The sequence below is a fragment of the Anomaloglossus baeobatrachus genome, chromosome 4 (assembly GCF_048569485.1).
Source record: "Anomaloglossus baeobatrachus isolate aAnoBae1 chromosome 4, aAnoBae1.hap1, whole genome shotgun sequence".
In the NCBI taxonomy this organism is placed as follows: domain Eukaryota; kingdom Metazoa; phylum Chordata; class Amphibia; order Anura; family Aromobatidae; genus Anomaloglossus; species Anomaloglossus baeobatrachus.
In genome coordinates this window covers 64459591-64483076 of record NC_134356.1, presented here as the reverse complement: position 1 = coordinate 64483076, position 23486 = coordinate 64459591, and positions in this window count along the sequence as shown.

Sequence of the window (23486 nt, the reverse complement as noted above, 5' to 3'; positions counted from 1 at the left end):
CAAATTCGTTAGTGAAGGGAACCTCCTGGGTTTCCCAGCAGCCAAGTCCCGACAGAAGGCAACAGTCCAACCAAGAGAGGGAGACACCGCCACCGCCAAGGCAACCGTTTCCCAGGGCCAGAGCCTGCGGGCAAAAGGGGCTCCTCCAGCCCATATCCAAGCTACCGTACATAGGTGCAGGGAAAGGCAGTCACCATCAACCTGCCGGGACAAACAACACCGCATCCGTCTGTGGGACCCGTCCATCCAGCTGTGTGTTTTACCGAGAACTGTGTCCTCATCATTGGCTGAGTGAGTACCACCGTGCCGTGCGGCACAGCGCTGCCCCCGCGACCCTGCACCTCACCAGGCCCCGTAACCCGCCTGCCATCCATCCCTACCCCCATCACCGGGCCCCGGGACAACCAACCCCCTACCCACGGAGGGGAAAACTAACAACAAGGCTGCTCCCTGTCACCGCTCCTGGGATCCCCGTCTAGAGCAGCGGTGGTGTCACCAATATCACCACAACCGTGGATGGCGTCACAGACAATAATCAAATCCCCACAATCAAAAATCCCCTTTTCACTCACGGGCGAGGAGCGCCGCTCAAGTCCCCAGGATCCGGCCCACCGCTCGAGCCACCACCGAGCAGCGGCAGCAGCAGCAGCCGGACCCGAGCAGTGGGAGAGCGCAGCGTCCCCTCCTCTGCCCGCGACACATACAGGAGACCGCGAAGCAGGTTGTAGAAGCACTGGGACCACAGACAGACAGGAGACCAGGAAGGAGGTTGTAGAAGCACTGGATGCTGCAGGCAGACAGGAGACTGTGAAGGAGGTTGTAGTAGCACTGGCAGCTGCTGGTATAGAGATCAGGAAGAAGGTTGTAGAAACACTGGTGACCATAGACAGACAGGCGACCGTGAAGGAGGTTGTAGAAGCATCAGATGCTGCAGGCAAACAGGAGACTGAGAAGGAGGTTGTAGAAACAGTGGAAGCTACAGACAGGAGACCGAGAAGGAGGGTGTAGAAGCAGTGGAGGCCACAGGCAGACAGGAGACTAGGAAGTGCGTAGTAGAAGCAGTGGAGGATGTAGGCGGACAGTAGACTTGGAAGAAGGAAGTAGAAGCAAAGGAAGCCACGGTCAGACAGGAGACTGGGATGCAGGTAGTAAAAGCACTGGAGGCTGCAGGCAGACAGGACTCATGAATACTCAGTCTTATTACCAAGATTCCGTTATGTATCTTGCTAAGCCTTATATAGGTACTAGCAGAGGATTACATGAGAGCACACTTGGCCACCTGCAAAGTTTGACAAAACAGAGTTCAGCGGACCAGTGTGAAGGGAGAAAAGCTCGGAGTTAGGACAGGTGTGTAATCGGGGTTGTCCACTACTTTTCTATTGATGATGTCTCCTCCGGTTAGATCATCAATATCAGATAGGTGTTGATGCTCGACTCTGCTCTCTCCTCCAAACCACATATCCACAAACTTTCAAACCTTCAAACTACGACTCGCAAATATTTCCCAGATTCGTACATTTCTTAACCAAGAAGCAGTAAAAACACTAGTACATGCCCTCATTATCTCCCACCAGGACTACTGCAATCCTCTGCTCTATGGCCTTCCTTTGAACACTCTCGAACCCCTAAAATCTATTATAAACTATGCTGCCGGAATAATCCACCCATCACCCCACTATTCCCAACCTCTCCTCTCCTCTCTGCCAATCCCTTCCCCGGCTTCCCATTGCCCAACGACTCCAATTCTAAACCTTGACATATAAAGCCATCTACAACCTGTCTCCTCCTTACATCTGTGACCTAGTCTCCCTGTATTTACCTGAATGTAACCTCCGATCCTCACAACATCTTCTCTACTCCATTTTTTTCTCCTCCTCCCACAATCGCATACAAGATTTCTCCCGTGCATCCTCTCATCCTCTCTGCCCCAACACATCAGACTCATGTCTATCTTGGAAAGCTTCAAAAGGAACCCGAAGACTTACCTCTTCTGACAATCCTAGAATCTGCAGTAACCCTTAGTCCACTATAGCGTCACACGACCATCTCCACCCTCACCTACTGTATCCTCACCCAAAACTTGTAGACTGTGAGCCTTCGTGGGCAGGGTCCTCTCTCCTCCAGTAACAGTCTGTTTTTGTAACGTTGATGATTGCTGAACTTGTTTTATGTATACCCCTTTTCATCTGTAAAGCGTCATGGAATTAATGGTGCTATAATAATAAATAATAACAATTCTAAACCTGGCACACGCACTGATCAGCTGTCCCAGTCTTTGTGCCAGCTGGATGTGATCAGTTGTGGAGCAAAATAGCACAGCTTTGTCAGTCGTATAGTTTCTGCAGCAGAGTACTGCAGATTCATTCCCATTCATTCAACTAATGAAGGATTTAGGTTCAGTAGTCGTCAGGATTCGAACTTGCGCGGGGAGACCCCAATGGATTTCTAGTCCAATGAAGGATGTGCAGGTACCAGGCTATGGGCACTATATCGTTGTCAATGTTGTTCTTTCCAGCCCGCAACTGATCCCATTTGGCCGCCACCGTCACCAAGTACAGTTTTTCGGTGGGGGTGCTGTGTATGAGACTCTCACAGATCTGATATTGATGATCTGACCTAAAGGCCCCGTCACACGCAACGACGTATCTAACGATATATCGCCAGGGTCACGGATTCTGTGACGCACATCCGGCATCGTTAGTGATGTAGTTGCCTGTGACACCAACGAGCGACCGTTAACGATGGAAAATACTCACCAAATCGTCCATCGTTGACACGTCGTTCATTTTCAAAAAATCGTTGACTTTTGAGGTCGCAGGTTGTTTGTCGTTCCTGAGGCAGCACATATCGCTACGTGTGACACCGCGGGAACGACGAACTACAGCTTACCTGCGGCCGCCAGCAATGAGGAAGGAAGGAGGTGGGCGGGATGTTATGGCCCCTCATTTCCACCCCTCCTCTTCTATTGGGCAGCCGCTTAGTGACGCTGCACGAACCACCCCCTTAGAAAGGAGGCGGTTCGCCGGCCACAGCGATGTCGCTAGGCAGGTAAGTCTGTGTGACGGCTCCTAACGATATTGTGCGCCACGGGCAGCGATTTGCCCATGATGCACAAACGACGGGAGCGGGTACGCTCGCTAGCGATATTGCTACGTGTGACAGGGCCTTTAGAATAGTTTATAAAAGTAGCTCACAAACTCTGTGATGTGAACACGTACTGTCATCAATTAAAGAATATACTTGTAGTCTGACACATCTAGAGATATTATATAAGGCATATACTATAAAGTAATTTCTCAGAACCTTTTGAAAAAAAGTGTGGTGCTAAGTTCCATTCTTCAGGTACCATAGATAAAAAGTTATGAAATTGAATTATCAAGATTTCTCCATCTTATGTAACATCTTGCTATGAAAGCAGTTGTCTGTTAAAGATTAGGGTATGTAGATGTCATTGAAATGTTTTTGCTATTGTTCCTATTATATGAGATACAAATTAAGCAACTTTGCAAATAGTTTTAAGTTCTGCTATAGCATTGTGCAATGCTGTATATGTGTCGCCCAGGGATAGTGGGTTTTCAGAGCCGGGCCAATGGGGTCGCTTCTACAGGTATCACGGTGGCGTGACCCGGTCTGTGATCCCAGGCTCCACAACAAAAGGGGAATATGTAAAGGGGGATTGTCTGTGACGCCACCCGTGGGTTGCAGTGATGAGATGGTGGCACCGCCGCTGCCTCTAGGGACCGTGCCCAGGACTGATGGTGTGGGGCAGCAAGATGGGATCCCCTCCACGGGTAGAGGAGCTGTAGTCCCGGGGCCCAATTGGGAGTTATGGTGGTGGCAGGGATTGCAGGGAGCAGGAAACTCACAGTTCGGTTGTCTTGGTGTTGGATGAAGCTAGGCTGATGTGTGTGGTCAGAAAACACAGATTCCTTTGTAAACCAACTTGCCAAATGGCCGGTCACCGTTGGCGGGTGTCTTCAGGTCCCACACCCAGATGTACAGCCAGGGGCCCTTCCTTCCACACTCTCTGTTTGTCTCTCTCTTGTCTGGACCAGTCCGTTTGAACGGCCTCCGGATTGGGTCCCTCTCCCCGCACCGGCGAGCTACCTGTCCCGGTCGCCTCAGGTTCCCCGCTACCGAATCTCCATCGCCTGTGGCCCTCACAGCCACCTAGTCCGGTAGTCCAGGGCTCCAACCCCAGCTACCACATTCTCTGGGGAGCTGCAAGCCTCCCCTGTCAGCTTTCCAATGGCTACAGCACAACTGAACTAAATTCTGCTCTGCCACTTCCTTAACTCCCCTCGCCCCCTCCCTTTTCCTGGGGAGGGGGCGAGTAGGGCCCTGATTGGCTGCTGTACATCTGTGTGGGGATTGTGTAGCTGCCAAGGAGGATTAACTCTTTCTGTGAATACCTGGTTTTACCAGGGTGTCACATATATACTGTATGTCTCTAATCCACTTTGCAAAGCAAAACATTTTTTTTATTATACTCATCTACGGGGCAGTCTGGTCTGATGGGTGTCGTCGGTCTTGAAATGGCACCTTCGCTCTTCTTACACTCAAAATTCTCTGTCCCTGTTTTCTGTGGATGATGCACCCTACGTGATCCAAACAGCTTACTTTACCAGGCTCTTGTGCATGCGAACTTCTGTATATCCTACTGAGGGCAGAGTGAAGTATTATAGTGCACATGTGCTGCGATTCTTTGGTCTTTCCCGCGCATGCACACTAGAGTATTTTGTTCTGCCCCCAGCAGGACAAAGAGAAGATGATCGTGTGCAGCACCATGATAGAAGACACTGTGTGAATGACGTAGGACACATCCACACAAAGCAGGGAAGGAGGAGAGCGATCGCAAGAAAATAAGAAGCAAAGGATCAAGACCAGCAATGCCCATCAGATCAATCCATCCCATAGATGAGTATAATTATAGGGTTTTGCCTTGCAGAGTGTATTGGGGATATATGTACCACCTTGCGGCCTTGGCTGCGGCCGCCGAGCCGCTCAGATCCATGCTCGTGTGCTGCGGTTGGTGGCTCGAGCCTCTCACGGACCTGGGAGGTCACGTCGCTCTAAAAGAGGGTGTAGTGGTGGTGCACGCAGGGGTTTGGTGGAATAGGTAATGTTCGTGACGCCACCCACGGGTTGTGGTGATTGTATGGTGGACACCACCGCTGCGGTGAAGGTGGGGGCTCCCGGGAGCGGTGTAGCGGCGCAGCTTGGTGTTAACCCCTCCGTGGGTAGGGGCGGTGTGTCCCGGGGTCCGGTAGTGAGGTTGCAGGGCGCAGGTTTGCGGTGCGGTGCGGTGCCTGATGGCACTGTTGTACTCACGATTAAATCACACAGAGTCACTGGTAAACCAAGTTCGGTGAAGATCGGTGCCCGCAGCCGGCTGCGTGAGTCCCCAGTAAGGGTGGTGATGTCCCCTTTCTCCTGCACCTCTAATTGTGTATGTGACTCCTATGCTTCAGCAACGGTAGTCCGCTCCCCGACTTTTAGATGCCGGAGGAGCCCCTGTTGCCCGCAGGCGCCGGCCCGTTGGATCTCTGGCCTCTTAAGCAGGCATTGTTGACCTTAGGGAGATCAACATATCCACTGCGGAGACACCATCACGTGTTTCTCAACGCAGTGATTCTAGAGCAAAGCCCCCTGGGAAGTATGCAAATGAGAAAGCCGCGGAGACACCATCACATGTTTCTCAACGCTGGCAGGAAACTAGCCAGGTCTTTCACCGGGAAGGAACAACCACGGGAGCGGCAGTCTCCAGTCAAGGAGACCACCTATAGGAAACATGGTATCCATCCACAGACAGCCGTTTCGGGGTATTTGCCCCTCATCAGTGTGGAGTAGGAATCTGGCTAGTGGGGGCAATGCCTAATAAAAGACTACTTAAGCAAGCATTGTTGACCTTAGGGAGATCAACATATCCACTGCGGAGACACCATCACGTGTTTCTCAACGCAGTGATTCTAGAGCAAAGCCCCCTGGGAAGTATGCAAATGAGAAAGCCGCGGAGACACCATCACATGTTTCTCAACGCTGGCAGGAAACTAGCCAGGTCTTTCACCGGGAAGGAACAACCACGGGAACGGCAGTCTCCAGTCAAGGAGACCACCTATACCAAACATGGTATCCATCCACAGACAGCCGTTTCGGGGTATTTGCCCCTCATCAGTGTGGAGTAGGAATCTGGCTAGTGGGGGCAATGCCTAGTAAAAGACTACTTAAGCAAGCATTGTTGACCTTAGGGAGATCAACATATCCACTGCGGAGACACCATCACGTGTTTCTCAACGCAGTGGTTCTAGAGCAAAGCCCCCTGGGAAGTATGCAAATGAGAAAGCCGCGGAGACACCATCACATGTTTCTCAATGCTGGCAGGAAACTAGCCAGGTCTTTCACCGGGAAGGAACAACCACGGGAACGGCAGTCTCCAGTCAAGGAGACCACCTATACCAAACATGGTATCCATCCACAGACAGCCGTTTTGGGGATCTCTGGCCTCTGGCGGTGGCTCTTATCCAGAATCAGAGGGCTTTTGCCGTCAATCGGGACTTTGGGTGGGAATGAACCCCTGAGGTCCAGACCACAATCAGTAAATTTGACTACACCTAGTAGCTTCTAGGCTGGTTCGGGGTCTGAGTACCCTGCCTGGTGCTCCGGTAAACAAGTTAGCTCCCCGATTCGGGTCCGTTGGGCCACCACCCGGTCACGGTCCCTACGGTTCCGCAGTTCTGTCCTCCCGGACCCCTGCAGGCGGCCATTACCGTCTGCCTGCCTGACTGATCGGGGGGTCCTAGGCTCCAACCCAGGCCCGTCACAGAACTGTCCTCCTCACTCCTCTCTCTTCCTCTCCCTGAACTCGACTTCACTCGACTGCTTGTATTTCCTGCCTCAGGCCAGCAGACCCCTTGGAGGGCGTGCCTAACCGCCTGGCTACGCCTACCTGGTGTACCTGTCTGACTCTGAGGGAGGTCTTTGTTGACTGATGGTACCTTACTGGGGTCTGGGGTGTGTGTGGTGTGTGTAGTGACCTGTGACCCCTGGGATTCCAGGGCGTCACATATATATGCAGCACTCTACAATGCTGTAACAGAGGGCTTACAGGTGCTGACCGTACTTTATAAGGGGAAAACCTGGTTAAAGGTTCCCTTTGCATCATAGAATCATAAAATATATGAGTTGGAAGGGACCTCAAGGGCCTTCGGCTCCAACCCCCTGCGAGTGCAGGCTTTCCTAGATCATCCCAGCTATATGTATATCCAGCTTCCGCTTGGAGATTTCCATTGATGGAGAGCTCACTATATCCCGTGGTCGCCTGTTCCACTCCCTGACTGCCCTCACTGTCAGAAAGTTTTCCCTAATGTCTAATCTGAATTTTCTTCCTTTTATTTTCATCCCATTGCTTCTTGTACTTCCTTGTGCTAATGAGAATAGGGTGGTTCCCTCTGCACTGCAACTACCTTTCAGATATTTGTAGACCGCTATTAAGTCTCCTCTCATCCTTCTCTTTTGCAAACTAAACATCTCTAGTTCTTTGAGCCAGTCTTCATATGACATGTTTTGCAGACCTTCTACCATCTTGGTTGCGGTTCTCTGGACTTGCTCCAATATATATCGATGTCTTTCTTGATTTGTCGCGCCCAGAACTGTACACAGTATTCCAGTTGGGGTCTGACCAGGGCAGAGAGCTGCGGGCAGGGGACAGACCACGGCAGGGAGGGCTGCTTGAGACGCTCGGATCCGGGGTCATGGCGGTGGCTCGAGGGGAAGCCGAACCCGGGCCTGAGCACCCGTCTGTCGCCCGCAAGTGAAAAAGGGGGGTTATATATACAGGGGAGGTTTGTCAATGACGCCACCCGTGGTGTGCGGTGATTGTTGGTGACACCGCCGCTGCTGCAGGAGGTGATGCCCGGGACCGATGGAGTGGGGCAGCTGGATGTTATTCCCTTCACGGGTAGGGGAGGTGTTGTCCCGGGGCCCCAATACAGGTGGGATGGTGTTGCGGAGCGTAATCTGCAGGGTTGGACCGGGTCGTATTGGTGTACTCCTGAATAAATTCACACAGAGTCCAGATGGTAAACCAAATTGCCAGTGACCGGTGACCTCCGGAGGGTGTGTTCGGGTCCCACACCCTGGTACAGCAGACAGGGGTCCCTTCCTCCTGCACTTAGTGTTTGTGTCCTTTTTGTCAACTACTCCGCATGAAACGGGGAAGTCCACTCCCGGTGATACTGTATTTGGGGAGCTGTGGCCCGCGAGCACTGACCCGTGGGATCTTAACAGGCAATTGTGGAGCCCTATCCCCCTCGTTGGGTTTCTGTCACTCTCTATCTGGGCCTCCTGTGGGACAAGACCTGATATCTTGTCCCTGGCAGGTCAATTAGTAAGGTGCCTGAAGCTGTCCTTGCTCTAGGGTCCAGGTACCCTGTCTGTGCATGGCCTTCGGACCGGATTCCCGCTGTCAGTACCGGCGGGCTACAAACCTGCCCCGGTCAACTTAAGGTCTCCCGCGACCGGATCTCCGTCGACTGTGGCCCTGTCTGCCGACTGCCACCTAGTCAGTTTGTCCGGTAGTCCAGGAGCTCCAACCCCTGACTACCCTGTCACTTCACACTCCTCTCTTCACTCCTGTCACTTTCTGACTCTCTGTCTCTCTCTGACTCACTGAACTGGCCCCTCCCAAAACAACTCAGAACCCCTTGGTGGGTGTCGCCATCCGCTTGGTCCCGCTTACTGGTGTGTCCATATTGTCATGGTGGGTTACTAGGCTTTGCTGGCTGATGTTGTGTACCTAGATGGGGTTTGTGATGGAGAACCAAAGAGGAGGGACTCCTGCACCAGAAGAGGGGTGCAGTCATCTGTGACACCCTGATTTTGTCAGGGCGTCACAAGAGTATATGAGAATAATTACCACTCTTGATCTACATTCAATGCTTGTCTTGATACATTCCAGAATTGTGTTGGTCTTTTTAGCTGCAGCTCCACATTGTTGGCTCATGGTGAATCTGGGATCTACTATTATGACCAAGTCCTTTTCCCCGGTGCTATCACCTAGTTCTAGTCCTCCCATACTATATATGCTTTTTACATTTCTTTTACCCAGATGTAGGACTTTGCATGTGTCCCTGTTAAAAACCATTCTGTTCGCATTGGCCCATTGTTCGAATGTGTATAGATTTTTCTGAATACGCTCTCTTTCCTCTCTCGTGTGTGCTACTCCTCCTATCATCTGCGAATTTTATGAGTTCCCCAATTGAAAAATGAGCCTATTTTGTTTTGGGTTTACAATAACTATTCAAAGCTTTGTATCTACATAGTTAAAGCCTAAAAACACACGATGTAGTCTGGCCCTGTATTCATGCTTCATTTCAATCCTTCCTTACTTTTTACTAAGGCTAGTTTCACACTTGCGTTGAACGGCATCCGTTGCATTGCATTGTGTGACGGATGCAACGGATACGTTGCATATAATGGCACAACGGATGCAACGGATCGTACAAAACAACGGAAAGCTTTTTTTTCTTCTTTACAGTTTTACCGGCAGCAGACTATTGTGAACGATCAGTTGATCACCCGGCTGCCGGGCGCTCAGCTGATCGCTCTCAAAAGCCGGCTGCCGGGCACTTAGCTGAGCACTCTCAAAAGCCGGCTGCCGGGCGCTCAGCTGAACGTTTGGCCACCGAGAGACAAAATAAAGTTTCTGTGTTTAAAAAAAAAAAAAAGATGAGCATGCGCGCAGTGAAAAATAAAGGATTCCGCCGCTCAAAAAACGTTACATGCTACGTTCATTCCGCCCAGCGGAAGCAACGCAGCGTCGCCCAGCGGAACAACGCAGGTACTTTTTCCACAATCCGTCATCCATACAAGTCTATGGGAAACAGCAGACTCCATTAACGGATTCCGCTGTTTATCAAAAGGGCGGATTGCGCCAGAAGGTAATTAACGCAAGTGTGAAAGTACCCTAACTCATATTTCGTAGTTTAGCATAATGTAGAAACAGAGGTATAAAAAAAAAATTGGGGTTGAACAAATGTTTGTTTTATAAATTAATCTATATATTCTCTGATTCTACTTGGCCGCTTATTTGGCTGCAGTGAAAAAACCCAAAACCTTGTGTTATTAGCATAATTACTATAAAAGTGAGCAAATATTAGTATATTGTTGTGTCAGTGTGTTAACATGCTTACTGATGGCCATCTTCTCCAGTGTCCAGCGATGGTCCGCTCCTCCTCTGAGTCGCGTGATGGCGATGCAGACTCGCCGGATTACACTGCACTCTATGCATTAGCTGGAATTCTCTTTTACAATGTAAGTCTATGGAGCCTTCTTCTGAGGCTCCATAGATTTACATTGTAAAAGCAATTTTAGGGTAACATAAAGCACAGTGTGACCCCATGAGTGAGAATTGCCATCAGGAGAAGTAGAAGAGAATCAGAGCAGCGCTTGATTCTGGAGAAGACAATGATCGGTGAGTATATTAACAAACTGACACTAGAATATACTAATATTTACACAGGTAGAGTAAAAATTTAAAGGGGTTATCCAGGCCAATTTTATTTTTTTATTAACGTGTTTTTCCGATTAATTTGGAAGGAAACTGACGGGTGCACCTTATAATCCGAATGTTGCTTACCAAGAAAGGTGAAGAGGGGTTGCAGGAGCAATGCCACAGGCGTTATGCTGAAGCTGCGCTGTGCTGGGGTTGCATGCCAAGGGCGCTTTGCTGTGCTGGGGCTGCGGGCGATGTGCTGGTACTGTGCTCTGCTGGTGCTGCGGGCGCCATCCTGAAAATCTTGGCGTTATGGACTTCAAATTAATAGCGCCCAGAGTCGGCATGTGTGCAGATGGAGATCTCGGCTCAAGATCTCATCTGCGCAAGCACCACCTTAAGTCCACTGCTTAATCAATGGACTGGAAGTGGCGCGTGCGCAGATGAGATCTTGAGCTGAGAGTTCCATCTGTGCACGCGCTGACGCTGGGAGCCATTATTTGAAGCCCGCACCGCCAACATTTTTAGGATGGTGCCCACAGACCCCGCAAAGCACAGACCCCTCGGCCGACAGCCACAGCATAGTGCAGCTTCAGCATATCGCCCGCAGCTCCAGCACAGCGCAGCTCCAGTACATTGCCTGCAGCTCCTGCCAGTGTCAGACTGGCTATCAGAGAAACTGCCAGTAATACCAGGCCTGGCTGCGGTTACCTGCATTGAACTCCTGAGCTCTCACTTGAGCTCCGGAGTGCAGCCTGGACTAAACTCAGGGTGTGCAGAACTGAACCGCGAGCATCGACTAATTCCCCGGCGATTGCGGTTCAGTTCATGACAGCTGCGGACAGACCAGGCTGAACTCCGGAGCTCAGGTGAGAGCTCCGGAGTTCAATGCAGGTAACCGCAGCCAGACTGGCAGTTTCTCTGGTAGCCAGTCCGACTCTGGCTCCAGCACATCATCCAGCTCCTGCACAGTGCCTGCAACATCGCCCTATAACACCACCACCCCTGGCTTCTGTGACCCTGCACCACCACCGCTGCCACCCGCTCCCGGTAAGACACCACTGGATTGTAAGACGGACCCTTTTTTACCTTTTTTTCCTCTAAATTTGAGGTGCATCCTATAATCCGCTGCGTCTTATAAACCGAAAAAATACAGTATGTTCTTAAAAACTAACAGGCAGTTTATACCTGAGGTCAACTCACCAACCGTTCCTGCCACAGTTCTGCTGCTTCACATTAACAAAGCTGCTCTTAATGATTAATACCCAGGTTCCCAAAGTTAGGGAGCAAGGAGCCAGCTGTCAATCAGCTTGATGTCAGCAGTCACACCCCGTCAACAGAGCATGGCAGAAGAGAAGCCTGTGCTCTGTCAACGTGACGTGCCCAGAAGCCGTAGAATCGTCGGCATTACAGGTCTATGACCGCTCTGTGCCGGCAGAGGTCTACGCAGGGCAGAGTAGATAGGCAGTTAGAAAGTACCTGTCTGTTAGTTTTTGGGCCCAAAGTAAAAATATAAAATGGTTTCGAGAGTTTCTTTAGCATAGGAGAAGTGGCTCTTCCATTACAATGGTGTATGGCTATTATTCTGCTCCCATACAATACGTACATCACAGGATTAAATCAGAAAAAAAATGGTTCTTTTCACCTTTGGAGCATGAATAATTGCAGTGCAGATGAAATTGCATTATTATCCTCTGCCATGTAATGACACCATATCACATTCAGTTAACTGCTATTAGTTTTTCCAGTTAAACTTCTGCTCACAAATCACAATTGAAGAAAGACTTAACCTTTCTTGACACTACTCTAATTATTTGGTGCCACTTTTTTTTGGATACATTCAATACATTGAAGGGGCGAAAAAAAAAATGTTAAAAGGGCTATACTTAAAAAGTTTCCCCATAGGCAGCAATATGAGGGAGTACAACCTTCTGATATGTATCCCATTCCTAGTGATGCTTTGACATGTAAGGAAGTAATGATGTCTGGATACTAATCTATTTGGATTTGCCGCTTCTGTCATTATACCTTTCCTTTTTTATAAAATGATTTCATTATTTTAAAATAAAAAAAATACTTTAATAAGCTACATATAGTATATTTATGAGATATAAGTAATATTTGGTTATGCATGTCTTGTCAGACATATATTTGTGTTTTATGGAGGCCAATGCATTGACTGGCTCTGCACACTTGAGTCAGGCAGTGGCGTAACTAGAGTTCAATTGGCTCTGGTGCAAAATTTGGACCTGTGGCCCCCCTTATGTTGGTCAGATGTATGCATATGTATGTATACATTTAGAGTTCTAAATCCTACAAAGACATATGAGTTCCCCCCCATTATGTAGTAATGTCCCCCATCCCAGGCTCCTTCTTGGTAAATATGTCCCCCATCCTGGTATATATGACTCCCACCCTGGTAATTACCGGTATGTCCCCCATCCTGACATATATGTGCCTCCTTCCTGATATATATGTCCCCCATCCTGGCATATATGTCCGTCCATCTTGATATGTATATGTCCCCCATCCTGGTATATATGTTACCATCCTGTTATATGTAGCACCCACGGGGCAAGGGTTTAACTTTACTCATCAGCGGGATTGATGATGTCAGGTCTCGGGATGTCACGGATGGCTCTGTCCGGTTTCGTGGCCCCGAGGAGTATCATAAAAGTGATCAAATGTTAGTATATTGTTGTGTCAGTGTGTTAACATGCTTACTGATGGCCATCTTCTCCAGTGTCCAGCCATGGTCTGCTCCTCCTCTGAGTCGCGGGATGGCGATGCAGACTCGCCGGATTACACTGCACTCTATGCATTAGCTGGAATTATCTTTTACAATGTAAAATGTAAATGTCCTGTCCTCCGGGTTTTACTGCTGGGTCATTAGTAACCGACAGTCGAGGACCCTGGTGTCCTGATCTCAGTGCTAGGTCCTGAAAAGCTCAGAGTAAGCTCCCAGACAGCGACCGGTGTCTTTCCTCGCCACTACTGTTCTAAAGTTTTTCCTTCCTCCTCCTGTGTCTAACCCCTCCCGAACCCAGAATATTCAGGGAAGCTGGCTCCTAACAGACTTGAGCTGCCCCTTCTGGCCTGGATTGGGAAGTGCTGCATATGATGTTACCTAACACAGAGAGTTCCTGTAATGCCTGCCTGGATCAACAGACTCAGGTGGGATGTAATAGACAGACTAGAGGGAAGCCACTCACCAAGCAGGACCCCCAGAACCCTGAAACCCTTTAATCCCTATACAGGTATTTGGAATTACACAGGGCCCTGGAGATCACTACCTGTGGAAGGCTGCAGTCCGATGAGAGTAGTCGTCAGGCAGGGTCAAACCAGGAATAGCAGAACAGGAACAGAATTGGCAGACAAGGACATAATCAGAAAACGTAGCAGAGGTCAATTCTGAATCGGGCAGTGAGGTACAAAAACAGCAGGCAGAAGGGTAGTCAGAAAACGCGCAGAAGTCAGCACACAGGAATCACAAAATAGAATAGGGCAGACCAGGAGCCAGGAAATCAGAACTATCTCTGGCAGAGGTCAGCAGACAGGAAGGGAACTAAGAAGGGTGTGGTGTCTTCACATTGGCTGTAGCTGAACGCTGGCAACTTCTGCTGGAAGACACACGCCACCCACAGTCAGCCAGTGGTACTGCAGGTTCCCAAGATAACCCAGCCCAGTGGATGATCGGCGCCTACGCCCACCAGTGCTGCTGGCATCGACTCCTCTCCCATCACCAGCACCATCCACGGCAGGAACACGGTGTCGCCTGGCGATCGGAGCAGAAGTCGCTGGAGCAGAATCCGGTGGCAATGTAACAGTTCCTCGCTACTTCCAGGCATCGCATTGGCCCCCCGGTGAGAAGAACAATGCCACTGTGGCTCCCATGACCACTGGGGTGCCACATACATATGTCCCGATACTGGGCCCTCCTGGTACATACTGTTCCCCTTCTGGTATCTACTGTCCTCCTCCTGGTAGCTACTGTCCCCCTCCTTATGTCTATGGGCAACTCAGATGGTATCCAGGTGCTGTCTATTTTTTTTCAAGCACCAATTTAGTGGATGAGCTTGATCTGTGCACAAATACACTCAGTCCGCCAAAAAGCACATGATCTATCTGCTACTTTGTATGCATTTAAAGGGACCTGTCGTCAGGTTTTCCCATTATATACTCTAGCCATTACCATTATCTGCTCTATTATTGCGGTCTACCAATATGTATGTAAGCCCTGCCCCTCCATATGAATTTTTTTTTATATACTTCTGGGATGGTCCAGTCTGATGTGAATCTTTATTCTGTTGCTGGTGTCTCCGATAGGGGCAAAAAAACTGTCCTTCTGGCTTGATTGATGTGGATGACACAACCTATATCATCCACAGATCACTGCAAATATGGTACCTGCACAGTTGAAGCACAGCCCAGTGCAGGCCCCACTAAGAGCAAAATAAAGTTTTGCACTGAGCATGCACTGGCACCAATTTCTCTTGTGGGTTAATAGGTGCCATTATCCACAGGTGAGATTTTATTCTCAAGTAGCAGGTTCCTACTTGCCCATGGAGGTTTGTAACCCAGAGAGAGGCTTCAGTTCAGTGTAGGTTCCCAGTATACAATACGTATAGGCCTTGACGTGGCTACTGGGCAGATATAGAAATGGCCATTTTTGTATGCTAAATATCTCAATTTTTTCTAGATTTCCTTGAGCAGTTATTCATATCTATATTCTTGCATTCACTGTTTGCATGTGTTAGCATTTCAGAGTGCAACTGTCTTTTTTTGTTAATTGGTGCCAGTGCCAGCACACTAAAGAATTTTGCTCTGCTCTTAGTAGGGCAGAGTATAGAGCACGTGAACAGGCCTGCACTGAGAAGCTATAAGATTTGCAGTGATCTGTCACATCAATCAAGCCAGAAGGATAGTGATTTTGCAGTGCTGAGAAAAGAAAAAAGATGCCTATCGGACTGGACTGCGCCATATGCCATATGCCAAGATATTTTTTAGCATATGCAGATCACGGGCATTCAGGGCTTGGATGGGTTGCAGAGTAGTGCATATAAAGCTGGTGGCTTTAGTTGATAATGGGAAAACTTGGAGACAGGTTCCCTTTAAACTTGTGTCCACACATATATTTTTCACCATTTAGGGATCTGTTAGATTGGTTTGACCCCCTAAAACTATTGATATGTGCATGTAGCTCTTGAAGAGAAAAGACAATTTATCAGCTAATCATTCCTTTCCTTTAATCCTGCTTGACTGACAGCTCTTTGCTGTGTGACTTCAAGCTAAGGAGCCGGTAGTCAAAGAAGAGGAAAAGGTGTTCCTGGGCAGGAAATAGAGCTGGAGAGACCGAGGATTGGGAAGTGCTTTGCCACACCCAAAGCACTTCAGCCTCATTTGCATATTCATTCAAATGCCGATTTCTTTATGATGGAGGAACGGACTGGCTAACATAAGGTAAAGCTGATCTTGTCTTTGAGAGAGCTACGTGCACATATAAACAGATTGGGGGGCAGGGGAAATCTTAAGGGTGCTTTACACGCTGCAACATCGCTAGCGATATATCGTCGGGGTCACGTCGTTAGTGATGCACATCCGGCGCCGTTAGCAACATCGCAGCGTGTGACACCTAGGAGCGACGATCAACGATCGCAAAAACATCAAAAATCGTTGATCGTTGACACGTCGCTCCTTTTCATAATATCGTTGGTGGTGCATGCCGCTGGTTGGTCGTGGTTTCTGCGGCATCACACATCACTATGTGTGACACCGCAGGAACGACTAACATCTCCTTACCTGCATCCACCGGCAATGAGGAAGGAAGGAGGTGGCAGGGATATTTCGCCCACTCATCTCCGCTCCTCCGCTTCTATTGGACGGCTGCCGTGTGACGTCGCTGTGACGCTGCACGAACCGCCCCTTTAGAAAGAAGGCGGTTTGCCGGCTACAGCGACGTCGCAGAGAAGGTAAGTCCGTGTGACGGGTGTAAGCGATGTTGTGCGCCACGGGCAGCAATTTGCCCATGACGCACAACTGACAGGGGCGGGTACGCTCGCTAGCGATATCGATATCTATATCGCAGCGTGTAAAGCGCCCTTAACTCACAAATTTCCTTTCAAAACTCTATTGAAGTCAGAAAAAACTCAGAAGAGGAGTTGTTGAGCCTCTCAGTAGTGTAACTTCAGCCTTTGGGCCTGTATCTTTACATGATCATCTGTTGACATAGAAACAAGATAATAAAGGGAACATTCCATTAGATTTCTGCTGCCCGAACCACAGGTAGCATAAATCAAACATAGTCTCTGTGATTGCAGCAAGATATGTTTTACTGTGAAATGCGCTGGTGTTTTAGAGTAAACTGAATGATCGAAATTACCTAATTAGTCCGAGTTCTTCTCGCCACACTCCAATTGATTAGCAGGTCTCTCCCTATTGTAAGATGGCCACCAGCTACATTGTGAATGCCTGGTATGTACCTTAGATGCAGTTGTCCTCAGGAATGTAAATCTGGAATGTCTATGCTCATACCTGTACAGTCATGGCAAAATGTTTTGAGAATGCTACAAATATTAATTTTTACAAAGTCTACTGCTTAAGTTTTTCTATTGGCAATTTGCATATACTCCAGAATGTCATAAAGAGTGATCAGCTTAACAGCAATTACTTGCAAAGTCAATATTGGCTAAGAAAATGAACTTCAACCCCCAAAACACATTTCAACATCATTGCATTCCTGCCTTAAAAGGAGCAGCTAACATTGTTTTAGTGATTGTTCCATTAACACAGGTGTGGGTGTTGATGAGGACGGGGCTGGCGATGAATCAGTCATGATTAAGTAAGAATGACACCACTGGACACTTTAAAAGGAGGCTGGTGCTTGGTATCATTGTTTCTCTTCAGTTAACCATGGTTATCTCTAAAGAAACACATGCAGCCATCATTGCTCTGCACAAAAATGGCCTAACAGGGTAGAGTATCGCAGCTACAAAGATTGCACCTCAGTCAACAATCTTTCGCATCATTAAGAACTTCAAGGAGAGAGCTTCCATTATTGCCAAAAAGGCTCCCGGGCGCCCAAGAAGGACCAGCAAACGCCAGGACCATATCTTAAAACTGTTTCAGCTGCGGGATCGGACTACCAGCAGTGCCGAGCTAGCTCAGCAATGGCAGCAGGCTGGTGTGAGTGCTTCTGCACGCACTGTGAGGCGGAGACTGCTTGAGCAAGGCCTGGTTTCAAGGAGGGCAGCAAAGAAGCCACTTCTCTCCAGAAAAAACATCAGGGACCGACTGATATTCTGCAAAAGGTACAGGGAGTGGACTGCTGAGGACTGGGGTAAAGTCATTTTCTCAGATGAATCCCCTTTTCGATTGTTTGGGACATCTGGAAAACAGCTTATTAGGAGAAGAAGAGGTGAGCGCTACCACCAGACTTGTCTCATGCCAACTGTTAACATGTGTGGGGTTTCTTCTCAGCCAAGGGAATCGGCTCACAGTCTTGCCTAAAAACACAGCCATGAATAAAGAATGGTACCAGAATGTCCTCCAAGAGCAACTTCTCCCAACTGTCCAAGAGCAGTTTGGCGCCCAAGAATGCCTTTTCCAGCATGATGGAGCACCTTGCCATAAAGCAAAGGTGATCACTAAATGGCTCATGGAGCAAAACATAGAGATTTTGGGTCCATGGCCTGGAAACTCCCCAGATCTTAATCCCATTGAGAACTTGTGGGCAATCATCAAGAGATGGGTGGACAAACAAAAACCAACAAATTCTGGCAAAATGCAAGCATTGCTTATGCAAGAATGGACAGCTATCAGTCAGGATTTGGTCCAGAAGTTGATTGAGAGCATGCCAGGGAGAATTGCAGAGGTCCTGAGGAAGAAGGGTCAACACTGCAAATATTGACTTACTGCATTAACTCATTCTAACTGTCAATATAACCTTTTGGTGCTCATAATATGATTGCAATTATATTTCTGTATGTGATGTAAACATCAGACAAACACAATTAAAAAACAGAGGGCAACAGAACATGTGAAAATATAATTTTGGTGTCATTCTCAAAACTTTTGGCCATGACTGTAGAGCCAGAGTTTTGTCAAGACATTCACAAGGGCCAGGTTTACGGATAGCTGGAGAAATGGGTGGATCTGACTATCTACATAGCTCCACCCATGGTTGTGTCTCATATGTTTTAATAAAACTGTTTATTTGGCACATGGTCAGTCTGTCAGAAAGAACCTCATGCAGAGGAGTGTTTGCCGACCAGATTCAGTGTGTGGAGGTAAGAAGACCTCCTGTGAGAAGTCTTTATGCTTGGACTTATATACTGGACTGGCATTTTGTTTTGTTTTTGTATTTAAAGGCAGTTTATTTACTGTGTTAATGGCATGCTTTGTGGATTTTGAATAAAGCAGCCTGGACGTTTATCTACAAAGTTCCTCCCATAAATGCCTCAATGCAACTAAGATACAAGCAAAGTGAGTAACCCCCCTTCACATTCAGTGAGTGCATTGTCATATTATGTACACTAGGGTATTTCAGTGCTTCAGTGTTTTTGAGTATACCACATCTGGCTGCAGTTGCGCTGGTAGTTTCTTCTCCCTGAACCATGGACAGACTAAATATAATGACATTCCTTTTAAAAAACCTTTTCTATTTTGACTGTGTTCTAAAGAGCTTTAAAGGGGTTGTCAAGGACTTTGATATTGATGACCTACCCTTAGAATAGATGTAGAAACTTGGCACTCAAGATCAATGTGAGTAGTGTTTTTTATTGTGAAGAACTTGTAGGACCAGCACAAGCGTAGAAGTGGCATTGCCACATAGACAGTGGTGGACAGGGAAGTTGTTATACATTCTGAGGTCCCTCTGCACGCACACTGATGAAGGTCTTTGACTGAAATGTCTCTGCTTGTGCTGGTCCTACAAGTTCTTCACAATAAAAACACTATTCACATTGATCTTGAGTGCCAAGTTTCTACATCTACTTGAGACGGTTTTGGACCCTACTTGAGCCCCACTCCAGAAGTGCCGTGTGTATCAACTCACTATCCATAGAATAGGTAATCAATGTCTGATCGGTGGAGGAGCGACACCAGGCACATCCGCCAATCAGTTGCTCCTTGTGCCGACGTAACGACATTAACAGGAAATACTCAGTTGTGGAGCTGCGCAGCTTAGCACCAGCAACTGTATAGTGGCCGCAGCTGGGTACTGCATATTAATAGGGAGCAGCTGAGCACTACCTGGCCACGGCCAATATTCCGTTGACAGAGCTGTGCTTTGTTGTAGTAGTTTTTCTAATATTTTTTATTTTTATCCTTTTTCATGTTATTCCACAAACAAGACACCATGTTTGTTGTGATTTCTCTGGTTATCTCTTGAGTCAAGATGCAGTACTTTTAAGGACAGTGGAAATAAAGGGACATCTGTCCAACCCTATTGGCTCCACCGAAAATTAGGTTTCATGGCTAGGCAATAGAAAAGTCATGTGAGGATAAGCAAATTGTGTGAAGAAGCAATATCGAAACTTCAGTAAATGGTTATGTAAGAGAGCGAACAATAATGCAATAATACAGATCACGCTGTTACTAAAATAATTAAAGGAAACAGAAGAAATGAAATGCAGAATGTAATTTAACATTTTCAGCTGAAAACATGTCCAACATTTAATGATTAAGAAAAAAGGAGAATGTGAAAGAAAGGAAACTGCCAACAATGAAAAGGGAAAACAAAGCTCATATATGCAAATGAATTACAATATCTCTATCACACATAAAGCTGTGTAATTATGTGACCATCTTACCTGTCCTGCTATATGCAATTATTGTCATCTGAGAGGTTTTTCTGCTCTCATTCAAAGAGTTTTCCCCAATGAAAACTTTTTTTCCTAGTCAGTATTATGTGATTACAGAAGTTGTGACCAACCGCAGTAGTTATCACATCCATCAGGATCAAACAGGAAGTGTGGCGCATCAGTTACCTATGTAAATAGTGATTGACTGCAGCGGTCACATAGACATCTAGCCAGAACAAGAAGTTTAGAAAACAGTGTGGAATCCAGGCAGTATTAGAACAAGAGGTGGACATCAGTATTTTACTAATTTTAAGCATTCTACAAGGTCTGTTAAAGCAAATCAGTGGACAACCCCTTCAAGATGGCAAAAAAACAAGAGGAGAGAGAGTATAACATGCCAGTAAATTTATTTAAGTATCAAATAGCAAATTGAATGTCAAAGTTACAAGAAAATATTTATCAAAATGTACATATACAAAACTAGACAGAAAGGTGTAAATGCATATGATCTTATAAAAAATGGCAAAGATATATGTGACGCCCTGGCCAGCCAGGTAGTCACAAATAGGGCCCCGTATTACACCTGTCCCTCATAGGTAACACACAGCCAAACATATAAAACCCTAGTCACCCCCCTCAGGGCCTGATGATGGACACACCAGGGGGCGGAACCCGGCGGTTGGAAGATGCCCACCGAGGAGTTCAGACGGCCTGGGGCGGGAAAGTAGGGGAGTACCGTTTCAGAGTTCAAGTTGGAGAGGTGTGTGGGCTGGAGCTGTGTGCAGGTCCAGCAGAGGAGAAAAAACAATTTGAGCAGGTGCCGGTGTAGGAGCCCTGGTACCTTTGGCTAGGAGGCAGACGGAGGCCTCTGTCTGCAGGAGTCGGGAAGACGGCTCGCTGGAACCGAGGTGGTTTGGGACAGGGTTGTAGCCCGCTGGTGCCGACCTGGTGAACCAACTTGGAAACCGGGGCACAAAGGGGGGTACTCAGACCCTGAAGCTAGGTCCAGAAGCTACTGGGGGGCTAGGTAATTAACTGATTGCGGCCAGGACTAGAGGTCCTTTCCCACCCAAAGTCCCGACTGAAGCCAACAGCCCAACGAGGGGGATAAGCAGCCACCACCACGGCTCAGAGATCCCACAGGCCAGCGTCTGTGGGCAAAGGGCTCCACAGGTTGCAAGTGCAGGTAGTCCACCATCACAAACAGGTGCGGGAGAAAGACAGAGACCACCAGCCGGGTGGAGGACCAGACTGCAGCCGGCTGCAGGCACTGACCACCATCACCTTGGTTTACCAGACACTCGTGTGTTTACTAATAGTGAGTACATCAGTGCCCTCCGGCCGCCCATCTCCCTGCACCGCCAAACATTCCCCCAACGGGTCCCGGGGTCACCATCCCTGTCCACGGAGGGGTTAACAACTTGCTGCGCAACATCTCCCCCGGGTGCCCCGTAACTGCAGCGGTAATGTCCATCTTCACCACATCCCGTGGGTGGCGTCACGAACTTAACACAGCCTCGGCTGTACAACTATGTCCCCAAACCACAAGCCCCTTTTTGATTGGAGTGACCGCAGGACCCCCGGGCCCGGAGACCCTCGAGCCACCCACTGAAGGTCCGGATCTGAGCGGCAAGGCTGTCGAGCACAGGGCGGTACATATATATATATATATATATATATATATATACTCAGCAGATGGACAGGTGGTTATGTAGAAGTAGTGAATAGGTATAGACTAAAACGTACATATCTAGCTATTAATAATGTAATAATGACCCCTTACTGGCCCCATCCTGTAATAATGTCCCTCATTTTAGCTCCTTTTTGTAATAATGTCCCCATTCTGGGCCCCATACAGCAGTAATGCCTTTCATCCTTGCATAATGTCTCCCATCCTGGCCGACTTCAGTTCCAAGCCTCTGATTGGCCAGCAGCATGCATTGCAATGCAAGAAGCTGGTGTGTCTCTGCGTCGTAATACATTTCAACTGAATATACATTCTTTGACACACATCCAGCTGAAATAGGCACTGTGTTGGTGGGTCCCTCTCCTGCATGAGCCCGGTTGCATCCTCAGCGACCTTGATCTTTATATCACCGATCGTGACCTTATGACACATTGTAGGTTGGGATTTCTGCTTGCGACTAAACCTTGAACATCTCTACACATGTTGAGGGACATCCTGGGTCTAGTTGAGGCCAATAAGTCCCAGCCTGTCATGAAGATGCTGGGGGCTTCAGTCAGTTGCAACAGTAAGAAGAGGAGTACCAAAAATTCCAAAACATGTGGCCCCTTCGCAGGTTAAAAAATTCTATTTCATTAAAAAAAAAATCACTTTTTGCAAGAAGAACAATAATATCACCAATATATGTCTAAAGATGAAAAATTGAAAATAAGAGAACCCCACGTGGCTATAGGGTTCATTTTCGCTTATCCAGTCTTTATCTATACAAGGCCTTTTCGTTTTAGTAAAGGAGCTGAGGAAATGCGAGTACGAGACACAGATAACAATAGGAGGGACCGGTAATTGCTACAATTATTGAGGTTATTAAATTTCTACAATGCGTATTAATGCTGCTTACACTGTGAAAAAATGATGACGATAAATTTTGCCTGTCTTACTCTCAGCATGGAGTAATGGAAAGAAGAGATGGGAAAAAAACAAATGAGACGTCTCCCGTTACCGCAGAATGTGGAAAGGACACCTGCTGTAATGTCTGCTGTATGGTGGCTGCGCTGCTCCACACAAGTCCTGCCATAGGAAACCATTGAATATAGAAAGCAAGAGGAGAGGAGAAATGTCTGTATACGGACATTTCTGTCCAGCAATGGAAGGCACTGGGCTGCAACGTCAGGTCAACATTGTGGGTGATGCCATTATATTTTGGCTAACACTATCAAAATAAGAATTGTGACACTGTTATAGAGAGCATTGTGCCTGACTTTAGCCATAGAGAAAATTTTGGGGCATATTGTTGTCATGGCCATTTTGATAGTAGAATTGTTCTTGAAATTGTTACCTTATGGGCTTAACTTGTTTTTGACAGTTGATACTGTGAGGGTGCAGCAATGTCCGAGGGACACAGCAGTGCAGAGTAAAGGGGGCTTTACATGCAACGATATCGCTAGCGAGATCGCTGGTGAAAGCACCCGCCCCCGTCGGTTGTGCGTCACTGGCAAAATCGCTGCCCGTG